We start from the raw sequence: 24,970 nt of genomic DNA on the forward strand, positions 1-24,970 counted from the left end.
TAGAAGTCTGCTTTGACCACTGCCAACTCTGACGGCTGTGGGAAATGTATGTAGTCATCCTTGTACAGCATCATGGCTTTCAGAACATCCCAAAATACCATGCTGAACATGAACTGTGACATCCCCCCAGCATGTCCAACTGTGTACTGAAAGGTACCTGTTGCAAAAAAGAGTAGTGCCGCCATCACCTTTGCTGTGGGTGTAATGGAACCTGGATAGGTTCTTCGTGGCTGCAGGTGAGGAAACAATTGGTCTACAAGCTCCATCAATCGACGTCGATCCAGCCGGAATTTCCTGATCACTTCCTCGTCAACCATATCCTCCAGCACAGTGTATGGGCGATGGACATTTGGAGCCCTCCTGTGTGGGAGTAGATGGAATGGAAGTCAATTCACAAACAACGCATGGCTGTGCAACTCACTCACATGTCAACGAACTCTACCAACAAGTAAAATGTAGTGTATAATTGTCATATGTGTGACATCTCTGAATGTCACTACAACATGGATTGCCGTAGCAACAATGTGCAGCCACTAGCAACATGATGTGTCTCAACATGTGCAATGCAACTTAGTCCCAGGTCAACATTACTGCCAACAAGACATGTGTCATGACCCAAATGTGTAGAAGCCACATCACAGACACACATGCAAGTGCATGCACAGAAACGATAAAGATACACACACACCATCTCATCATGCACCAATGGCAACACCAATAATGGTGGGCATACGTACATTACATGCATGGTGACACAACAGGCAACACACCTACAATGAATACATGTGTGCCCCCACCATAGTCATTACATCACATAAACCACACACTGACAACAGAATCAGAATGTGGCGAAAAAATCCGGGATGTACTGTGTAGATGTGAAGAACTAGAAACGTGTGTAGGGAAATACCCGACGTCAACACGTCGACATGAGCATGTGTTGCACATTGTTTGCACACCGATGGGCATAGTATGGACACACATGGAATAGAGCATGACATATGAAGTCACGCAATCACGCACACAACCGTCATAACGCAACTGCAGACAATACAACACGGTGCATCGTCTGAAAATATACAATTATTGGCTCCGCCATGGCGGTGCACCTCTTCCCATTGGCTGCACGTGCACAGACCGTCACGGTCACACACCGGCACCCACATGTGCAAGCCTCCGGGACGGATGCTTCACTTGCAACAATGTTCAATCACTGGTGCCAACATGGCGGGGCATGTATTCGGCGGGGGACTGCAGGCCAACACATCCTTTAGCTGATGTCAATGGACATGGCAGTTCATGACCCCCCTTACAGTCACATTGCATCATCCACCGTACACCGGCCGGCCCAGCCCGGCCCAGGGCCGGCGTGCCGGCCATGTCAACCACCGCCGTGCCAGGCCCCGTCCACTACCGCCATCCCAGGCCCCATCCACTACCACTGTGCCAGGTCCCGTCCACTACCGCCGTGCCAGGCCCGGCCCAAGCCGGCGTGCCGGCCATGTCAACCACCGCCATGCTAGGCCCCGTCCACTACCGCTATGCCAGGCCCCGTCCACTACCGCCGTGCCAGGCCCCGTCCACTACCACCGTGCCAGGCCCCGTCCACTACCGCCGTGCCAGGCCCCGTCCACTACCGCCGTGCCAGGCCCGGCCCAGGGCCGGCGTGCCGGCCATGTCAACCACCGCTGTGCCAGGCCTCGTCCACTACCGCCGTGCCAGGCCCCGTCCACTACCGCCGTGCCAGGCCCGGCCCAGGGCCGGCGTGCCGGCCATGTCAACCACCGCCGTGCCAGGCCCAGTCCACTACCGCCGTGCCAGGCCCCGTCCACTACCGCCGTGCAGGCCATGTCAACGTTGGTGGTTGACATGGCCGGCACGCCGGCCCTGGGCCGGGCCTGGCACAGCGGTAGTGGACAGGGCCTGGCACAGCGGTAGTGGACGGGGCCTGGCACGGCGGTGGTTGACATGGCCGGCACGCCGGCCCTGGGCCGGGCTGGGCCGGCCGGTGTACGGTGGATGATGCAATGTGACTGTAAGGGGGGTCATGAACTGCCATGTCCATTGACATCAGCTAAAGGATGTGTTGGCCTCCACCTCCCCCGTCGAATACGTGCCCCGCCATGTTGGCGCCAGTGATTGAACATTGTTGCAAGTGAAGCATCTGTCCCGGAAGCTTGCACATGCGGGTGCCGGTGTGTGACCGTGACGGTCTGTGCACGTGCAGCCAATGGGAAGTGTGAACAAGGCCCGCGTATGCCCAATCGAAAGTAGCGGATGCAGTGCACTGCTACACCAGGGTCAGTCATTGGCCCTTTTCCAAACACGCATCCAGGGCTGACCAATGTCTGGCGACGTATGTCACTGACATGGCCTCAGGGCCCTATATATGTGTGATTAGCAAAAGCACACATTCAACGATGACCACCGACTGCTGCCTGTGACCATCACCTCGACCTGCTGCTGCTGAGCTGACCACCGACTGCTGCCTGTGACCATCACCTCGACCTGCTGCTGCTGAGCTGACCACCGACTGCTGCTCTAGTGCCATACTCCGTGAACTTGCCATGTCGAGAGTCAAAGAGATCCGGTCTCGTCCCTTCACCGCCGCGGAGCTGGATGTCCTCGTGGATGGTGTGCTCCGCAACTTCGGACGGCTGTACGGCGCCCCCGGACAGGTGGTAAGTGCAGTGGGGGACATGTTGGTGTGCATGAGGTGGTCAATTACTCCTGGCCTATGCAATCTTGGCGGTGTGCTGTGTGCCCAACTCAATTGTCGGAATGTGCATGGCTGCTGAGAGATACGTGTTGCCCCTATCTGTGTGACTGGCCAACTGTCCACTGACTTGCACCCTTTTGTCTCCCATCATGGTAGGTCAAGCTGCACCTTCGCAAGGACGTGTGGAGGAGCATTGCACGTGATGTACGGGCAGTGGGGGTGTCCAATAGACGACATACACACTGCCACAAACGCTGGGACGACATTTCCAGGCTGAGCAAGAATGTAGCGGAAGTGACACTAGGGATGATTCCAAGAACGCCTTGTCTGGCCCGACGCTCAATGACCCCTCTCATGCACCGTATCATTGCTGTGATGCATCCTGACCTGTCCGACCGGCTGCGTGTGGATCAACAGCAAAGTAGCGGTAAGCATACTCTCTGTGTATGTTGCATGGAAGTGCAATGCATGTATTGTTGCCCAGACACATTAGTGACTTCAGTGTAGCGTATGTATCGTTGCAATGGCATGTGGGTGCCATTGGCGAAGTAAAATGTCACTTCCAGTTCCGGCATGTTGACACGCCACTCGCTAAGCAGTTGTGTGTTGCTGCACATGCTGTAGTGGTCCGTCGCCCCATGGCAAGACATGTGTGCAGATGTACGTGCTCCTGCCCTGTCCGCATGCTGTACATGTTTCACGGCCAACACCGCTTATTTCATGTGAGGATGACTGGTAGGGGTGGGCCGTGTGCAGGTTGGGGGCTAGATGTACTTTGTCAGCAATGGCATTAGGGATTCCTTGTCCTACTGTACGTGAGTGTGCCCATGACTTACCCCTCTTTTCTGTGCATTTCAGCTTTGGCAGAGGGCACTCAGCCACAGACGGCGGAGATGATTGGAGGCAATGCATCCGGATCAGACTTCGCGCACATGCAGACTGACACAGAAGAGGGCAGTGCCGGAGAGGGGGACAGGACCGTCCCTGAGGACTCGCATGTGGAGACAACATCGTCCTCATCTTCCGACAGTGTTGGTGAGTCTGCACTGTTGTCACAGACTGGGAGTGGCCAATCAACACCTTCGGTCGGGACACAGCACACACAGCCCACACTGCCGCCAACTGCACCATGTACTGTTCGTGCATGCAGGGGTAGGGGGAGCAGAGTGGCGTTCGGTGCAGGCACCGTGGCCCCAGCTTCGGTGAGCCAAAATGCACTTTGTGCTGAGGCTGTTGATCGGCTGCGACAGCTGTGTGTGGGGCAGACCAATATTGTCGCGATCTAATCTAGGACCCTGATCGATACTGTGACCTTATGCCCCTATACGGCTATAATCCCTTTGTACCCCTATATTGGCATAACCGATCAAATGCAATATTCAGAAACTCGTCTCTGGCCTCACACGAACAGAGCCACATTTCAGAATCGCTTCCTCTGCAACTTCCTTTGCAGCTCATTAGTGCAAATGACACAGCAGAAGCCACTATCTAAGATTCCTAGATTACACTTCGAGTTCTTCAACAAGATAAAAACTCAGCAACCTGGGAAATCCCCGCTTGCTATGTTTTGATTAGTAATAGAACTCTAATGAGCACTGAGAGATGATCACTTCCGAGTGACATGTTTATTGACGTCTTATGTCCAAAAACTTACGTCAAACCAGGCACCTTTCAGGTATAAATATTACCAACGTTGCCTTAAGCAAATGCTGATGATACCATCGCTGATGCAGCTGACCCAAACACGGCTGCTTCGCTGATACTGATGCTATCGCTGCTTCAATGACATCAGCGAACGATGGTGTGGTGCACATAGGAGCAGAACAGCTGTCCCCTTCAGAGCCCAGCAGATGCAAGCTGCCCGCGGACGCTGCCCCTCCTCTTCCTCGACGCGCTGAGAGAGACGCTGTCTTTTCTCCTGCCGAGAGATCCAGCTCCGGCGTTTCCAGCCTACTCTTGCGAGTGACTGGGATATCGAGTCCCTGGAAGGAGATACCAGACCTCCAAGATTCTATTCCAGAGGTATGGTGTTGACTAAACCCTTAGAGAGAATTCTTGAAGCAAACCTTGGCAAAACCAACTTAACTAAAACTGCTACTTACTTACTCCCTCCCAAGTATTAGGCTTAGGTCAGGTACACTGGGGTCGGCGTATTTAGAAGCACCAGTTGAGTACGTTAGCTAAATGTATATATGACTGTATATATGTTTTATTCATTTTAAACCATTGTATGGCTAAGAAACCATATCAATGCTTTTACAGTATTATTTCGCAATCCTCATTTTACTGTACGCACTTTTTATAATAACTAGTCTTGCAATTGTGGCAATTCATTTCTCTTGTACGAGAGGAAAGACTGTTCAATAAATAATACCTTTTTATTGAAAATGTCCGTCTCTCTATTCTCTGCATATTGGTGAAAGTAATCTGCACAAAACTGACTGAGTAAAATAACTGTCTATTGTTTCACACGACTCTAGAGATTGGCTCTTATTCTAAGGAGCAATGTTGTCATGTTTATGCGGTTGTTGGAAAACTGAATCCCTTCTTGTCTGTACCAGGGAAGCTGATCACTTCCTATTCAGTCAAGAAAGTTTCCAGTGACCTCTGAGCTAGTTGGTAACAAACCCAATTAAGTTTAGCATAGTCAGTGAAGACCTGGAAGATCCGCACTTCTACGTCCATACTACTGTTTATGTTATTCCAATGCGCAGGGCCTATTGGGAAAATAGGAACTACACTACATGGCGCCCAACGTTTGGTAAGGCGATAAACTAACGCAAGACGTTAGAGTAACTCAGTCGTGCATTTTTCACACAGACCCCTTTCTCCCGTAAATACTCCAATAGACGTCTGGAGTGGGTGAAAGGTTAAAATCCGCCCGAACTCAGTAGGAAGAGATTCCTATGTAAAGCTCTGGTTTATTCAACGTTCCAAAATATTGTGCACCTAATCTTTGTCTCCTTGGAGACCTGCTCTGCAAAACCTTTCTGACAATAAAATGTCAGACACTGAGAACGGAACCACTGGGGGTGCAGTAAATGCGACTCAGCAGGGTCCCGATGGTGTTAATGAACCGGGTGCGATAATCATCCCGGCACATTTAAGAAAATCTATAACGTCAAAACTTATACAAAATGGACTGACCACACAAGGTGGCACAGTCATCTTCGTGATAGAGGCACACGAATATCGGCAGACAGAGGTATTCTATTCATGGATAAAATTTCCAGAAGCAAAAGCTGCAACACACGAGTTCCACTACTACATAGTAGGGGATCCACCGGAAGAGTACACTCCTTTCGAGGAGACTGAAATCCCATTAAAATTCCAAGAGCATTTGCTCTGGTTTAAAGGCACCCTAAAACACAATGATCATATTACCAGGCTTGGTCCACTAGGTAGACCAGGAGCAACGTGGCCGGTTCTAGCCAGCTACACACCACATCCGGACATTGATAAAATGTCAAGTGAAGAACTCTTAGTTAACATAAGAGAATTAACAAAAGCATATAGAGAGTTAGTAAAATTATTTATAAAAAATAATTCAAACACTCCTAAAAAGAGCTGGGATGGAAATAAACAGTCCACTCCCAAAGAAAAAGTTTTCCAGTCCAGAGGAAGGTCTCCTCGACGGAGGGAAAGAACTCTGACTCGAGAACACCAGTCTCCCTAGAGGGAGCCCTCTGAAAAAAGATACAACCTTAGAAATAGGGATAATTTGAAGAAGCCTGATAGATATCAAAGTATTGATACACGTCCCTCTTGATCTTTTTCGCAGAAATCGGAAAGAAGAGGACGGTCAGACCCAGGAGAGCACACCAAGTCCAAAGACAAGGAACCTGCTCAAAGTAAAAAATCTCAATTTCCAAGAAAGAAGGTAGCCAGTATTAGAGTAATCGAAAATGCCGAGAATACTGAGGACACAGTTGAAAAACGGGGAGTGGGCACAGACAATGCTAGACAGTGCAGCAGAAATCAGTATAGCCCGCAAGATCCTGATGAGTCATCTGGAGACAGTGGACACGAATGAATACATTCAGGTTGAAACTGCCGACACCAGAGTTAGCGAGCCCCATAAGATATACGAAATAACACTGCGTATAGAGGGTGATAAGACTAGGAAAATAAGGGGTCTACTTTGGGATAAACTCTCAAAAGGCTATGATATTCTGTTAATAAACAACAAACTTAGGGGTCTAATTTAGAAAACCAAATTGTAATTCTATGGTCTTGTCACCATGTCAAATGTACATGTGAACAAGCAAAATAAATCTAACAGACCATATCACCAAAATGTGAGGCACCAGTAAACGTAAGTCACCCCTAGTTGAGGATTCCCATCAAAAGTCTTGTATGAATCAATATTCTCATTTGGTAATCCTTATCGGGTATTGTGTCTCTTGATCATTGAGACCGCTACCATACCCTGATAATCAGTTTGGGGTAGCGACCCACAATCACTAGGTACTACCACATGGTGTTGATACGATGGGAATGTGCAGTGCGAAAATTATATATGTGGTGGTTAAAAAAGGATAGGGAACTTAACAAAAACCAGTTTTAATAGACGTTAGCCCCTTCCTTATTAAAAACAAGAACAGTGTAACATAATCATCGCAGTCCACGCAAATAGCTGCGAAGAGACCAACATGTTTCAGCCAAACCGGGAGATTCCCCAGGCTTTCGTCAGGGTCTCTGTTCTTAATAAATGCTACTGCTTCTGAGTGAATAAAGTGTGAAAATATTATGCAAAAACACACAAGTGAAAAACCAGTAAAGGATATATTGTTCCTTCATCTGTGTCAACTCCTCTCATCGGCACCTGGTGACTTAATAATGTCCAGAGTGTCCGGGGAGTGGACCTCACCTCTTCCTGGACCTGGCTCAGGATATGTGAGACCCCGCTCTGTCCGTCGTTGTCTCAGACTGTGACTGAGTCAGGGGGAGGCCTCCCCCTGACTCAGTCACAGTCTGAGACAACAACGGACAGAGCGGGGTTTGACATATCCTGAGCCAGGTCCAAGAAGAGGTGAGGTGAGAGGAGTTGACACAGATGAAGGAACAATATATCCTTTACTGGTTTTTCACTTGTGTGTTTTTGCATAATATTTTCACACTTTATTCACTCAGAAGCAGTAGCATTTATTAAGAACAGAGACCCTGACGAAAGCCTGGGGAATCTCCCGGTTTGGCTGAAACATGTTGGTCTCTTCGCAGCTATTTGTGTGGACTGCGATGATTATGTTACACTGTTCTTGTTTTTAATAAGGAAGGGGCTAACGTCTATTAAAACTGGTTTTTGTTAAGTTCCCTATCCTTTTTTAACCACCACATATATAATTTTCGCACTGCACATTCCCATCGTATCAACACCATGTGGTAGTACCTAGTGATTGTGGGTCGCTACCCCGAACTGATTATCAGGGTATGCTAGCGGTCTCAATGATCAAGAGACACAATACCCGATAAGGATTACCAAATGAGAATATTGATTCATACAAGACTTTTGATGGGAATCCTCAACTAGGGGTGACTTACGTTTACTGGTGCCTCACATTTTGGTGATATGGTCTGTTAGATTTATTTTGCTTGTTCACATGTACATTTGACATGGTGGCAAGACCATAGAATTACAATTTGGTTTTCTAAATTAGACCCCTAAGTTTGTTGTTTATTAGTCTATTTTCAGCGGGGGATAATACTTAGGCTTGGTCTCAAAATATCCCTCTAGCCCTGCAACAGTGTTTGGTTTTTTATGATATTCTGTTAGCTGAAAAAGATTGGCCCCCAGAGTTTGTCAGGGAGTGCCCTCGTGGCGAAGAAATGATTATGCCTGCCTTCTCGAATCACATTCCGATTCACAAAAATATACATATGCAAGGAAATGGGCAGTAGCCCAGGCACCAGCATTATATAAAAATCATGTAGGATGGGATGAGGACTCTCCTCCTCACAAAATCCAGTTAAAAAGTCAACCGACTGCACAAAGGCAGTATCCCATTAAGCAAGAAGCTAAAAAACAAGTCAGGGAGATTTTAGATCAACTTGAGTACCAGGGGGTGATTGAAACATGCACCTCTCAAATGAACAATCCTTTTTTTCCTGTCTCCAAGCCAGACAATTCATATCGTCTAGTTTTGGACTACAGACACCTTAATGCATGTTGCAAAACATTTGCAGTACAAAATTCGCATAGTACTGCACTAATGAATAACATAGTTAGGAAAAAATATAAAACAACATTAGACATATCTAATGGTTTCTTTTGTCAAAACATTGCACCAGAAAGCAGATACTTGACCGCTTTCTCAGTAATGCGGTCTCAGAAAAATTTCTGTAGGCTCCCACAGGGATTCAAGAACAGCCCAGGACTATTCTCAGCCAGAGTAACAGAGTTACTACAAACATATGATGATGAGGCATTATCTTACGTAGATGATATCTATCTCACAGACGACGACTTGGAGACTCACTTGAAAAGAGTAAACACCATTATACTTGGGTTCGCAGCAGAGGGTTACAAATTCAACTTTAAAAAGTCACGAATTACCCATCTGACAGTATTATTTTTAGGATACGAGTTATCAAGTGAAGGAAAAAGCCTAGCGGACAACTTCTTAGAGAAGTGGGCTGTACTCCAAGCTCCAAAAACGCTGAAGAACTTACAATCGATTCTAGGCTTCCTGAATTTCGGTAGAACTTACATTCTAAATTATGCGGAGAGGGTTAAACCTCTCTACGAACTAATTAAACCTGATTTTAAACCAATCACTTGGACTCAAAAACACACAGAAATTTTGAGTTCATTGCAAACAGACATGTTAGCAAAAACAAAATTAGATACACATGACAACACACGCAATCTTGTAATCCGAGTCATCCCGGGAAGATGCGGATTCACGTACCTGACCTCTAATGAGGGAGAAAAGGTACCAATAGCTTACAAATCACATTTGTACACAAAGGCTGAAATAAAATTCAGTTCAACTGAGAAAATTCTAACTGCGGTTCAGACTGCTGTAGCGAAAGAAAGGGCCCTAGCACAAGGTAAACGAATAATAATCGTTACACCCATACTGGCTTTAGTAGCGGTAACTAAAGCAAGCATTCCTAATGCTAAAGCTTTGCATCCAAGATGGATTCAGTGGGTTAATTCTCTTGCTGCAACAGACGTAGTTTACGAATTTGATCGTAACTTAACGACACAGGAATTTTTACAATATGAATATGAATGTCCTCTGCCAATTGAAATCCTGCCTCTAGAAGAATATGGAAGTATTATATATACTGACGGATCAGCACAACCCGCAGTTGGGGGCAAACAAGCTTACAGAGCTGCGTGCGCGATTGTTAAAGGTCGTTGGCACAAAGGAAAATTTAGACCAATGGTCACTAAAACACAATCTCTAGGAGATTGCTCAGCTCAACGAGCTGAATTGGTAGCATTTAAGATGGCGCTAGAAAATACCGATCGCGAATTCCCCACACTAATAGTGTGCGATTCTTATTATTGCGTACAATCTTATAATGAATACTTGCAGAATTGGGTGGAAAATGGTTTCAAAGATGAAAAAGGTGGCACAATAAAGCATAAAATGCTTTGAGAACAAGTAGTTCTTTTACAGAAAGGACTACAAAAGACTCACGTGATACACACTCTGAGTCATCAACGTGATGGCGTTCACGTTGCAGGGAATTCATTGGCAGATGAAGCCGCGAAGGCAGCTGTGCAAACGGCTTCCGTAGCTGCGATTACTCGGTCACAAACAAAAATAGACAGCGACATTCTACAAGCTGTCAGTGCGTCAGTAAAAGATGATAAGAAAACACTCCCAAAAGGCTTTCCAGAAAAGTACTTATATTTAACAGATACGAATAATGTTCCTTTTGCTCGAATCCCTGGCGTGGGGGATAGAGCAATTCCAAACATGGAACACAGGTTAGGACTAATCAAAGCGGCACACGAAGGGCTTGCCTCTGCACACGCTGGCGTTTCCGCAACAATATCACCACTAAAACAGAGATATTGGTGGCCTCGCATGAAAATACAAACTAAGAAGTATGTATTAGAATGCAAAATATGCCAAAGAATGAAAGTATCAACAGTAAAACGACTAGCGCAGACACCCCTTCTCATCTCGGATAAACCATTTGCATGTGTTTACCTGGACCACTGTGGTCCCCTACAAAAGGACGGCAACTATAAATATATCATGGTCGCAGTGGATTCCTGTACGAGATTCATATGGATGTGGCCCCAGCGCTCGGCTGACGCCAGAACGGTTATAAAAGATCTGCGAGTCTTTATCGGCACATACGCAATTGCCATGTTCCATTCTGACCAGGGTCCTGCTTTCAGCTCTCGAGCTTATAAGGAGGCCATGGGCAGCATGGGCGTTGGGTTGGGGTATTCTTGTCCGTCACACCCCGAAGGGAACAGTGTGGTAGAAAGAAAAAACCGGGACATAAAGCAATCTATAACAGCGAAGGTATTAGGTTCGGGTGCTGGGTGGGTCAAACATTTAATAAGTGTCCAATTAAGCCTAAACAACTTGCCAAGAAATTCTCTAAAAGGTTTCAGCCCATACGAACTATTGTTCGGAACTAGAATGCGAATTCAGGACTTAGATAGTCAGGTATCAGTGGTACAAGATAATAAAACAGACTTTGACATCAAAGATCGTTTGGCTGTTTTACAGGACTTGAATGAAACAAGAAAATCCTTAAGCAACATAAAGTTAAGGCAACAGCCAGCTACCACTGACAAGGCACCACCAGCCCCAGCAAGGCCTGTCTGGATTCCAAAGATTGGGGGTCTAGTCAGAGAAAAAATAGCGGTGAAGAAGGAATTTGTGCCTTCTTACAGAAAAGCAGTACCTGTCTTGGCAATCAACGGAACAAGATCAGTAGTACTACCGCCCCTTGCTGGTAAAAAGGAGAACAGAGTTGTATCAATCGACCAGGTAAAACCACAAGCATGTGGCCTATAATCAACAGTAGGCCCAGTGGACTCCCGAGAAACAACAGAATACCCAAACTTGCAACAATCCAAGAGGTCCAAACTGAAAGACTAATCACATTCGATCAGCCTGCAGTGCACAGAGAGGGACTATGCAATAATGCCATGGAACTCGTGCCTCTTGAGACACAGATTGAAACAGTTCGTCAAGAAACACCAGTCTACAATGATGTGGCATCAGAATGTGCTACCGAAAGACAAATTGAAAGAGCAATTCCAACAATTGACAGAACTGCCTCTGGCTACTTCATCAACTTCGATAACTTTTCTGAGGATCAAAGCGACCCTGAAGTGATGCCAGAAACAAAAAAGACTTTTAAAGAAAAAGCAACAGAACTCTTTCAACAAATCAAAGAAGTATATCTGGATGCACCGTTGATTGAGCATTGGATTATTTCGGGGGTATTCATACTCCTACTATGCCTAATTTTAAATTTAATTTTAGGAAAGTTTATTACAATACAATGGACACAGCAAGTCAGAACATCAACGTAGTCCTCAAACCACACAGATCATCCCACCTGAAGAAAAGAGAACTGTCAACAGTAAATGTCACAGCCATTCCAATACCCGGCGGGGTAGTATGGGAAAAAACTGACTATGAAATATATGGTCCGGTCGAAATCCTGAAGTATCCTCATCAATTCAAGGTTTCCTTAAGTGACTTTGTAAAACCTAGTACATTCTCTGATGATTGGGACTTTGAAAGTATTAATAATATGATGTCTGATTTAGTAATGTCAGCTAGATTCACAGATCATGATTATTTACAAGGTTCGTCTAGTTATGAACAGATGTTCTGCTACACACACTATGGTGATCATTACTTGCATAAATCTGCACAGCCTAGAAATGTTTTTAAGTATAACCGTTCTAAAACATTCTATGAGAAATTCCAGTACTTCTCAGGGTTTAACACCAGTGATGCAGAAACGTTTTATTATAAACTGTTAGATAAAACAGGATTGAAAACAATGCTGACAAATACTAAATTGATATATTCAGAAGCATTTTATGAAAAAATTATGACATTTGGTTTTGATTATTGGAAAAATAACATTGAAACAAAAACAATCTGGGGTACAAAAGATTGGCAGGTACAAGGCCTAGAAGCACTATTTTGAGCCTGCATGATCCCAGAGCAAATAATGTTTTTAAATGAAACAATTCAACAAACAACCTGTCTTGGCCTAGCTAATATCAAAGACCTTAACAAACCGTCTATTCCAAAGCCAATACCTGATAATGCAACAACAGATATTGAGATAGACGTATCTAAAATTTTACTTCTAAACAGAGCACATCCTGATTGGAAAAATGGTTAATCTGGCCTATTGACACAAACAACTGTCAAGATAGATTCCTGAAAAAAACACAGGGGTTAACAATGTCCAGACAAGACCCTAGATACTCCCAGAGATAACATCCAGGGATAGTAACAACATACAGTGTAGGGAAGCTGTGCCTTGAATGGCTAGAATCATCCACACTGGCTGAAATTAAACAACACTTATCTTTACTTAAAGATGGTGCTGATTTGCGCGATTTTATAATGGGACCACGCAAACAGCGTCAGAAACGCTTCATAGCGGTCAGCATCTATGCTGCATACAACGAGGCTTGGAAAGTCACGCAAATTGAAACAGCTGAAAAAATACGAGAAATTGATCGTATTAATTTGGAAAAATCACTTTCTGTTGTGGACAATGGGTTAATGACTCTGTCCTCCAGAATATATTCGTTGGACAATATTGTATCATCTGCCATAGATATAAAAGACAGAGACTTGCTAATGTTACAGCATGGCCAGTCACAATTGCGTTCTATTGTACAGTTAGGCTGGACGCTGCAAAATCTTCGTTCAGGCTATGTGCCTTGGCGTTTAATCAACACAAAGTCATTGTTTTCCATCTTTAACCTTACTGATAAACAAATCAGCTTGGCACAGAAAGGAGCAGACAATACAATCCTGAGCATCGAAAAACTTCAGAGATTACCTTTGACAATGTCAGAAAGTCCTGTCATTGAATGGATAATACACGGGATTATCACAATTCCGATAACAACTTTCCAATTTAAAAAATGCCTTGAATACATACCTACTGGCCAGTATGAACGATTGGGTAAAGGATACATTAAGTCAACATGGAAATTACCATACACACACACATCCTATAGTGACAGCAACAAAAATGTATTTCTTAGTGGTGAAAACTGTAAACGTTCACTAAGCGGTATACTTTTGTGCCAGGTGTTACATCCTGTACAGTTTAGTGCTTATGTAATTTGTAATACTTCTCCTTTAATTGAATGTGCCATGTTGTGTTTCCTTTTGGATTCTACATTCTTAACAGAGCTTTGCTCATACAGCATTCTGTACTGCTAATCAGTTGTAACCTGTATTCTGCTGTGTCAGGACTGGATGCTGTGCTGTTCAATAAACCATCTTAAACTACAATTTTTCCTGGATTATTACAAAATTGGCGACGAGGACAACCTTACTCCAGCCATCTACAGTATTTCCTTTTACCAAGGATTTCCTGTTTATTTGATTTAAAAAAAGACAATTTTATCCTTTTTCTGACCTTTAAACTCCTTTGGCATCTTTTGATTTTGTGGTTGCCTTCAGCGCGACGTTTTCACGAGCTTCTACCTCCTCGTTTCTTAGTAACGCCGCGCATTGTGTGCCACGAGTTCCCTAGCCTTCTACATCATCGCCTTGGATACGGATTCGTCATCGGCTTCGAAGCGGTTTCGGAGCAACTCTATTGCCTGGCACCCGATGACATTCTTCTTCCTGCTTTGCTGAACCATCACGCTGCGTCTCCGCGTCATCACGCTGCGTCTCAGCGTCATCACGTCATCACAACGTCATCACGCACGCTACGTGCCTCCATTTTGTTTATCTTCGTTGCTTAGCAACATTTACAAGGCTATTTCATCGGCATACACAAACGCATTTTCTTATCGTCTTGCCTCATAACATTAGCGCTTGCACTATTTAATGTGCTACAACGTTAGCGCTTACTTTTATTTTCATTTATTTTTGTGTGCCCTTCTACCCTTATGTTTTGGCAAGCTAGCTACAGCCTAATTTTAAACTACAACAATTCTTCAATTCTGCTGATACGCTACAGACTACGTTGATTCCACATTGGTATAAGTACTTTGACAATTCACCATTTTACTTTGTTTTCACTGTGTGTATTTGCATTTATTTATTTATTTATTTTATTCTATTTCATTATTAACATGCAGTTTGATCCTCCTGCAAAGTTTTTACAGGTCAAGGGTGATCCTCCTATGCCTTGGTCAAGGTGGAAGGAGGAGTTTTTCAACTATATGAAAGCTATTGATGGAGAGCGTATGGGGGCAGAGAGGAAAAAAAGTATTCTGTTACATTGTTTAGGCTCTGAGGGTCAAGAGATCTTTAGAACTTTGCCTCAGTTTTCTGTACCTGGTAGCAGTGGTGATTCTGTGAATGTTTACACTGAGGCTCTCGGTAGGTTAGAGAAACGATTCAAGCCTACTGCTAATATTGCTTTAAATCGTTTTAAATTTTATACCAGAGCACAAAAACAGGAGGAATCTTTTGATGATTTTCTCACTGCTTTAAGAGCTTTAACCTTACATTGCAATTTTGGTGCCATGGCAGATGAAATGATTCGTGATCAAATTATTGTTCATGTTAAAAACAAAAAGGTTCAAGATAAGCTATGGTGTATAGGTGACCCTAACTTGGAAGAAACTATAGCCATTGCTAAGTCCACAGAAATGTCAGAAAAATGGATGGATATAGTAGTTAAACAAAGTTCTAATTCTATTAAAACTAATACGGAAGAAGAAGTATGCATTGTTAAACCCAAAGTTGATGAGAAAAATGTTACTCCTTTTCAGCCTAGATCTAAAAATGCTGTTGGTGTCAATAACAGAAGATCAGATTTTGCTAATTCATCGTTTTCATGCTACAGATGTGGTAGTAGATCGCATATTGCTTCCTTTCAGGGCTGTCCTGCCATAAACAAAACATGTAATATTTGCAACAAGTTGGGGCATTTCAGCAATGTATGTAGAGAAAGGCGATACAATTCTCAATCTCGTACTGGACGATCACTCATTCCTACTCCCACAAAAATATCTTCTATTGGTATTGTTGACGAAGTCAAACATGAAGTTGATCGTGGATATGTTGTTTCTATTCTCCAAAGTGAGTGTGTGGGGTTACCCAGTAGGAAATCTCCCAAATGTGTCTTTCATGTTTCATCTATCGCTATTGAACTTATGGTAGATTCTGGATCTCCATGGACAATAATTACCAAAGAGTATTTTAATGAAAAATTACTAAGTGTATGTGATAAATCAGATTTACAACCTTCAGATATATTAGCAGAAGGATTCAACGGAAATAAGATCCATATTGAAGGTTTCTTTAATGTACTTTTGTGTTTTAGAGGTAGGTCAGCTCAGATTAAACTATACATTGCTATCAAAGGAGTCAACGTACTTGGTTGGCATGACCAATGGGAGCTTGGTATCACGCTAAATCCACGTGCCAAGGATCCTATCTCCTTATGTAGTGAACAAGAGATGATTAATTCTATTTGTGACATTCATGAAAAAGATAATGTTATTTTATCCTGGAGCAAAAAAGTTAACAAAGTTTTCTGTGACCGTCTGGGGAAATTGGAAAACTTTGCACACAAAATCGTTCTGAAGGAGGGTGCAGTCCCAGTTAAACAAAAGCTAAGAGGGGTTCCTCTAAACGTTAGAGATGAGTTGAAAGAAATGTTGGATGATCTACTTAAAGACAACATCATAGAGCCCATTGAATCGTCTGAATGGGTTTCGCCCATTGTTTTGGTGCGTAAACCCGACCAAAAATTAAGAGTCTGCATTGATTTGAGAGCCCTCAATTCCAATATCGTTATAGATTGTCATCCTCTTCCTAATATTAATGAGCTTGTTTCCCTGTTTGATGGTGCGCAGATTTTTTCCACGTTAGACCTTAGATCGGCGTACCATCAAATTGAGCTCACTGAAGATTCAAAGAAATATACAGCTTTCATTACTCCCATGGGATTGTTTCAATACAGAAGAATGCCGTTTGGGTTAGCATCCGCTGCCTCTGTTTTCCAACGTGTCATGTTCCAAATTTTTAGAGATCTTGATAAATTTGTTAAGTGCTTTCAGGACGACATATTGATTTTCTCAAAAAACGAGGCAGAACATAGTTCACACTTAAGTGTTGTGTGCAATAGACTAGAGAAATTTGGACTTACCCTCAAGGCACACAAATGCAAACTCTTTAGGAAGTCAGTTGAAAATTTAGGCCATACTTTATCGGGGGACGGTCTTATTCCTAAAAAATCTAATGTTGATGCTATTCTCAGTGCTCCAGCCCCAAAGAACAAGGAACAACTTCTTTCCTTTTCTGGAATGTGTGAGTATTATAGTAAATTTGTTGTAAATTTTGCTACCAAAATGGAATCACTAAGAAAACTGTTAAGACAGTGTAATACTTTTGTATGGGAGGATGAACAGGAAAAGGCTTTCACTGATATTAAACGTGACATTGTGAATTCCCCGACTTTGAAACCGTTTAGGATCATCACTACTGATGCAAGTTTGTATGGTCTTGGGTGTGTGCTATCTCAGACGGATGGTGTTTTAGAATGGAATGTAGCTTTCCCCTCCAGAACTTTGAATGAGACTGAGCGCAGGTATGCGGTTATTGAACGTGAGTTGCTGTCCTGTGTGTGGGCCATCGAACACTATAGAATTTATATTTGGGGCAGTGACTTTATTTTAAGGACTGACCATAAACCTTTGGTGCATATTTTATCTGCTGGTGGTGGTTGGAACTCAACGGCTAGGATTGCACGTCTCTCATCAAAGCTGCAGGAATACAATTTTACAGTAGAATACATTCCAGGGAAGAAAAATGTTACTGCTGACTGTTTGTCACGTCTTCCTTGTGAAAGTAAAGTTGTCAGCGTGAATGGACTTCGTGAAGTTGATTTTGTGTTAGGGTTGTCAGATCTAGTCTCCTCTCAGTATCAAGATATATCTGAACAGTTTTGGATGGAATGCCAGAATAAGGATGAGAAATTGGTTAAGTTAAAGAAATATCTCCTAGAGGGTTGGCCTAGCAAAACCAATGTTGGAGATGATTTGCTACCATATTACAACGTAGCTGAAGAGTTATGGTGTGAAGGTGGTTTGTTTTTCAAATCTGAGAAATGTATTCCACCTAGTGGAGTGCAAGAGCTTATTCTCAAATTAGCGCACAAGACTCATCCGGGAATTTCGGCTATGAAGCGCATTATAAGGTTAAATTTTTGGTGGCCTGGCATGGACAGGTTCATTGACCGTACTGTTAGAGAATGTAGTGAGTGCTGTACCAGTGATAAGATGTTAAAATTACATGTTCCACCTCTTAAGACAGTGAAATGGCCAGAGTTCCCTTGGAATAAGATAGCTTTTGACATATCGGGACCTTTCCAAGTTTTACCGGAAGGTTCGCGTTTTGCTTTGGTCATTATAGATTACCATTCAAAATGGCCAGAAGTGAAATTTGTAGCTAAAATCATTTCTGAGGTTGTCATTTCCTTTTTCAAGGAAGTTTTTGCAAGGGAAGGCTGTCCTTCGGTTTTGGTTTCAGATAATGGTGTGCAGTTAGTTTCCTCTGAAATGAAATTGTTTTTACAATCTTGTAACATTAAACATATCTGTACATCACTTTATGAACCACACGAAAACGGACAGGTTGAGCGTTTTAACTGAGTTTTGAAGGGTTTTGTCTCTGATGCTATCAAGGAGAAAGGCAACTGGTTGAATTGTATTAGACAGAAACTTTGGACTTACCGCATAACTCCTCATACTACCACAGAAGTTAGCCCGTTCAAATTACTTAAAGGAAGGGATCCTGCGTCAGACACATGTCCTTGGTGGTTCAAGGAAAAGTGTGAAAGTCTGGGAGAGAATGTGGTTTAAGTTTAAGTTTAAAATATTTGTTAAGCGCAACGTACACCTGGGCGGTTTCTTGGCGCTAAAGTAGCAGGCAGCCAACTGGGCAAGAGCAGTTGCTAAGGCGTCGACTGGAAAGGCAAGCAGGGCTTACGGTAGAAAGGCCTGAGAAAATAAAAAGGTCTTCAGGGCTTTGCGGAAACTAGAATACTGGGTAAGGGACCTAAGATGAAAAGGGAGAGAGTTCCAAAACATGGGGGCAAGAGTGAAAAATTTCGAGCCGCCCTGTTTTTTTTTCCGGTAGCGAGGGACTGATAAAAGAAGGAGTGCCGAGGAGCGGAGGTCTCTGCCAGGGACATAGGCCTTAATGGCAGAGGATATAAAGAGGGGGGCCAGGCCAGTCCTGGCCTGAAACGCCATGCAGCCTAATTTGAACAGGGCGCGTTCCCGCACAGGGAGCCAGTGGAGGGTTTTCAAGAGGGGGGAGGTATGGTGGAATTTGGGAAGACCGAAGGCAAGGCGAGCAGCCTGGTTCTGCACTAGTTGCAGTTTACGCAGGCTGTACTGAGGGATGCCATTGAACAAGATGTTCCCGTAGTCCAGGCGAGACAGGACCAGTGCGGACATAATTAGTTTAAGTGCAGAGAAAGAAAAAAAACGTGAAATAGAGCGGATAGCGCGGAGAGTAAGAAAGCAAGAAGAAACCACCGAACCAATCTGGGAGTGCATAGTGAGTTTATCGTTTAGCTTGATGCCAAGGGTCTTAACAGAGAGAACAGGGGTAGGAGGAGAACCAAAGGAGGGGGGCCAAAAGAGAGAATTCCAGGGACTGGAGCAACCACCCGTCACCACAAGTTCCGTTTTATCGGGATTGAGTTTAAGGTGGTTGAAATTCATCCAGTCCCTGATGAAAGATAGGATAGATTGGAAGCTAGAGATAGAGTCAGGGGTAGAAGACAGATTGAAGATGAGCTGGAGGTCGTCGGCATAATTATATACCGTGACCTCCAGCTGCTGTAAGGCAAAGATAAGAGGAGCGATGTAAAGATTAAATAGTAAAGGAGAGAGAGAAGAGCCCTGAGGGACACCGCACTGGACCTGACAGGGGGTAGCAGAGAACTCCCCAAGGTGAACCGCCTGGGTCCGGTCCCTCAAAAAGGATGAGAGCCAGATGAGGGCTGAGCCTCCTATGCCCGCCGCCTTGACACGGGAAAGCAAGATGGAGTGATCCACCGTGTCAAAAGCGGCGGACAAGTCAAGGAGGACCAGCGCCTGAGAACTGCCCATGTCCAAGCCCTCTCTGAGGGTGTCTGATACTGACACCACCACTGACTCTGTCGAGTGCTTGGGCCGAAACCCAGCCTGGCACGGAGCCAGCCTCCCATTCTCCCTGATATTAAAGAAGTTGCAAAGAGAGTCAGTTGCAAACAAAATAAGTCTGCAGTATGGTACAACAAGAAGTGGAAAACAAAAGAGCATGACTTGTGTGCTGGTGATTGGGTCAGAATTCTAAAACCTTTTATGGTTAGCAAAGGTATGAGCAAGTTTGGTAGACCAATTCAAATTAAAAGAGTGTTTAGTAATTATGTCATTACTCAAGATGGCAAGGTCTGGAATTTGAGCAGGGTTGCTAAATGTCCTACACAAGATGTTGTTCAGTTCCAGTCTCATGATAATGTTAACAAAGGATACAGTCCTAATGGTGGGTCTGATTGTTTTTCTGACTCAGTGGCTTCAAGAATCAAAGATGATAAGCGTGTCAGAAGAAGACCTACTTCCTTACAAGATTTTGTATAGTATGTTTTGTATAGTTTGATGTTCTGTTCTTTTATTTAAAGAGGGAGGTGTGTTACATCCTGTACAGTTTAGTGCTTATGTAATTTGTAATACTTCTCCTTTAATTGCATGTGCCATGTTGTGTTTCCTTTTGGATTCTACATTCTTAACAGAGCTTTGCTCATACAGCATTCTGTACTGCTAATCAGTTGTAACCTGTATTCTGCTGTGTCAGGACTGGATGCTGTGCTGTTCAATAAACCATCTTAAACTACAATTTTTCCTGGATTATTACACCAGGGTATTAATTTACACGGAGCCTGTGAAGGTAATTCTAACAACCTTTCATGCCACCAGCATGTCACACCTGCAACGCAGATAGAGCCTTTCTTTATGCAACTCGCAAATGGGAGTTACATTCTAATAACGGATCACAGATGTTGTGGCCTTTTGCCAGGAAAAGCCTATCTCGTAAGCGTAACATCCATGGTCAAATGCTGTATGCAAGCATTGTTTCCAAACGGCCCTGGAGCCACCGAGACTCCCATCTGGCCTCGTCTGAATTTCTCTTCTATACGAATTGATACTTTAAGCAGAATGAAGTCTGTGCTTTTGCAGACAACAGTGCCCATCACGTCATCAAAAGAGACGTATGATCTCCTAGTTGCAAGGACAGCTACAGAGATTCATGACCTTTTATCAACAAATTGCCCCGTGCATTTCACATAAATGCTTAGCCAACTCCTTAACATGTCTAGTGCCACAGGCATCCCAGGCATATTTAAGACGATTTTTACGGGACTGCTAACACCATTCAAAGCAATTCTAGGAATCATTCCTAATTTTGTACATTCAGTCTTTGGCGGCATACCCCTATTTTTGGGACTTGTAGCAGGCATTTTATTTTTGACCCTCCTGCTCCGTTATGGCAAGCCAAAGCTCAGACATGACTCCTACAAGGATGGAAGAAACGATCCTAGCAATCCGCTACCGGGACAGAATAACTAGAGTCCTTGAATTGGCCAGGCTGAGAGATCTAAACATGACCTGGTTTCTTTCATTCAGACCGATATGGCAATCCTGCATCTTACCTGTGCTTCGATGTATGCTATGCGGAGATGAGTGCGTGTTGGACATCTGTCTTTCACTTCCATCAGCAGTACCAATGGATATCGATACTTTGCTAAGTCCGATAACGGCCCACGCATTGTGTTGTCCCCAGGGCTACCAATCCTGATGACGGCATTCGTTGAGACTCCTGTGCTACGACTAGGTGGTGACAGTGGAGCGAGAAATAAAAGCAACATCACCCAGGTACGACCTTCTGTGAGCATTGCTGATCCAGACGTTGATGATAGCAATCATTCTCACACCTGCCAAGTTACAGCACTATCAAACTTGGTCGAACTGTCACCTGATTTTGTAGACCAATTTTTTGAGAGCCTGTCTGATATGATGTTCTCCCCCGAACAGAAACAATAATTTTAGAAAAGCATTCCGACACACAGTGTTCACATGAACTCTGAATTCGGTCTTCAGTTTTGATCAACAAAAACTGCTGAAAAGCGTTGGCACTCTATTCCCCCGTTCGACAAAAAGTTTTTTTTTAATTGAACACTTTTTAAAAATATTTTCCTTTTTCTGGCACGAAATTTCTTTGCTTAAAGTAGACCTATTCATAAAGAACAGAAGCTTCTACTTCTATTTTGTATATACATCTAGAGACATAATAACTTTACACCAGCCTCTAGCACATTTTACTGCAATGCATTTATATGTGATGAAATTATCTCGCCCTTCTTTTCTGTATTAAGAGATATTTCATGTGTAATTTTTTCGCAAAATCGTTCATTGATTGCATATGCTATAGTTTTGAATGATTTCTATGCTTAAAGACGTACAGTACCAAAATTACCATGTATTACGAATACGCCATTTCAAATGCATATATGTATTTTGGGGTGGGTAATGTTACACATGCATCTTTAGCTATAGTTTTAGTAAATTGATGGACATAAATTCGTGGAGTGGGTGTCGCGTTCTAATCTAGGACCCTGATCGATACTGTGACCTTATGCCCCTATACGGCTATAATCCCTTTGTACCCCTATATTGGCATAGCCGATCAAATGCAATATTCAGAAACTCGTCTCTGGCCTCACACGAACAGAGCCACATTTCAGAATCGCTTCCTCTGCAACGTCCTTTGCAGCTCATTAGTGCAAATGACACAGCAGAAGCCACTATCTAAGATTCCTAGATTACACTCCGAGTTCTTCAACAAGATAAAAACTCAGCAACCTGGGAAATCCCTGCTTGCTATGTTTTGATTAGTAATAGAACTCTAATGAGCACTGAGAGACGATCACTTCCTAGTGACATCTTTATTGACGTCTTATGTCCAAAAACTTACGTCAAACCAGGCACCTTTCAGGTATAAATATTACCAACGTTGCCTTAAGCAAATGCTGATGATACCATCGCCGATGCAGCTGACCCTAACACGGCTGCTTCGCTGATACTGATGCTATCGCTGCTTCAACGACATCAGCGAACGAGGTGTGGTGCACATAGGAGCAGAACAGCTGTCCCCTTCAGAGCCCAGCAGATGCAAGCTGCCCGCGGACGCTGCCCCTCCTCTTCCTCGACGCGCTGAGAGAGACGCTGTCTTTTCTCCTGCCGAGAAATCCAGCTCCGGCGTTTCCAGCCTACTCTTGCGAGTGACTGGGATATTGAGTCCCTGGAAGGAGATACCAGACCTCCAACATTCTATTCCAGAGGTATGGTGTTGACTAAACCCTTAGAGAGAATTCTTGAAGCAAACCTTGGCAAAACCAACTTAACTAAAACTGCTACTTACTTACTCCCTCCCAAGTATTAGGCTTAGGTCAGGTACACTGGGGTAGGCGTATTTAGAAGCACCAGTTGAGTATGTTAGCTAAATGTATATATGACTGTATATATGTTTGATTCATTTTAAACCATTGTATGGCTAAGAAACCATATCAATGCTTTTACAGTATTATTCCGCAATCCTCATTTTACTGTACGCACTTTTTATAATAACTAGTCTTGCAATTGTGGCAATTCATTTCTCTTGTACGAGAAGAAAGACTGTTCAATAAATAATACCTTTTTATTGAAAACGCCCGTCTCTCTATTCTCTGCATATTGGTGAAAGTAATCTGCACAAAACTGACTGAGTAAAATAACTGTCTATTGTTTCACACGACTCTAGAGATTGGCTCTTATTCTAAGGAGCAAAGTTGTCATGTTTATGCGGTTGTTGGAAAACTGAATCCCTTCTTGTCTGTACCAGGGAAGCTGATCACTTCCTATTCAGTCAAGAAAGTTTCCAGTGACCTCTGAGCTAGTTGGTAACAAACCCAATTAAGTTTAGCATAGTCAGTGGAGACCTGGAAGATCCGCACTTCTACGTCCATACTACTGTTTATGTTATTCCAATGCGCAGGGCCTATTGGGAAAATAGGAACTACACTACATGGCGCCCAACGTTTGGTAAGGCGATAAACTAACGCAAGACGTTAGAGTAACTCAGTCGTGCATTTTTCACACAGACCCCTTTCTCCCGTAAATACTCCAATTGATGTCTGGAGTGGGTGAAAGGTTAAAATCCGCCCGAACTCAGTAGGAAGAGATTCCTATGTAAAGCTCTGGTTTATTCAACATTGAAGGATACAGAGGAGGCGAAGGACATGCCCACGAGGAACATGGCGGCGGGCTGAGAGCCGGTCGCGGCAGCACCAAGGAGCTCCCCGATGATTAGGCGTAAGGCCGGTCTTCAGCGAGAGGTTTAAAGTTCCCTATGCCAAGGTAAGGAGTAGATATTTTTTGCACGGGAAAAGGACTACCGTTTAGCCTAAGCCGGCTCCTCTTTCTTTTACGAGGATAACGGCTAGGCGAGGAACACAGCAGTCGGCGCTAGGACCTGCGCCTGCTCGGACCTGCATGACAAGGGAGGCGTCGCTCACTCCGGGAGAACGCCGGCGATGCCTATGGAGCAGATCGCGCTCTGCCATACTCCAGCTCCAGCTTAGAGGGCCAGCGAGTAAAGCATATAAAGAACCCCGTAATGCAGGAGAGCAGTTCAATTATTTTGCGGTAAGGTGGGGAGAAAAGGGGGGTTTAGTAATAAATCCCCCGTATATGTCAAGGAGGCAGGGTTTTATGGAGCAGGCACAAATAAAGGTTCCAGCAATTAACAAACCCCTGAAAGTAACTCCCAAAAAGGTGGAAAACGTGGAAAAATCCCTAGATTTAAACGTGGCACTAGAGCAAGCACAGGCAGCAGCAAGACCTGTAGCCTCAGTCAAAGGGGCAGCGGTAACAGCAATAACAGCAATAACTGTAGTAGCCACCCCTGGCACAGTAGACACAAGCCTCAATACAGTCAGAAAAAGAACTACCCCTCCCCTAAGAAGGAATAGGTACCAGTTGAGATCAAGGCAAGAACTGAAGGAGGGAGG

Source organism: Lissotriton vulgaris, chromosome 6 (assembly GCF_964263255.1).
Source record: "Lissotriton vulgaris chromosome 6, aLisVul1.2, whole genome shotgun sequence".
Taxonomy (NCBI): domain Eukaryota; kingdom Metazoa; phylum Chordata; class Amphibia; order Caudata; family Salamandridae; genus Lissotriton; species Lissotriton vulgaris.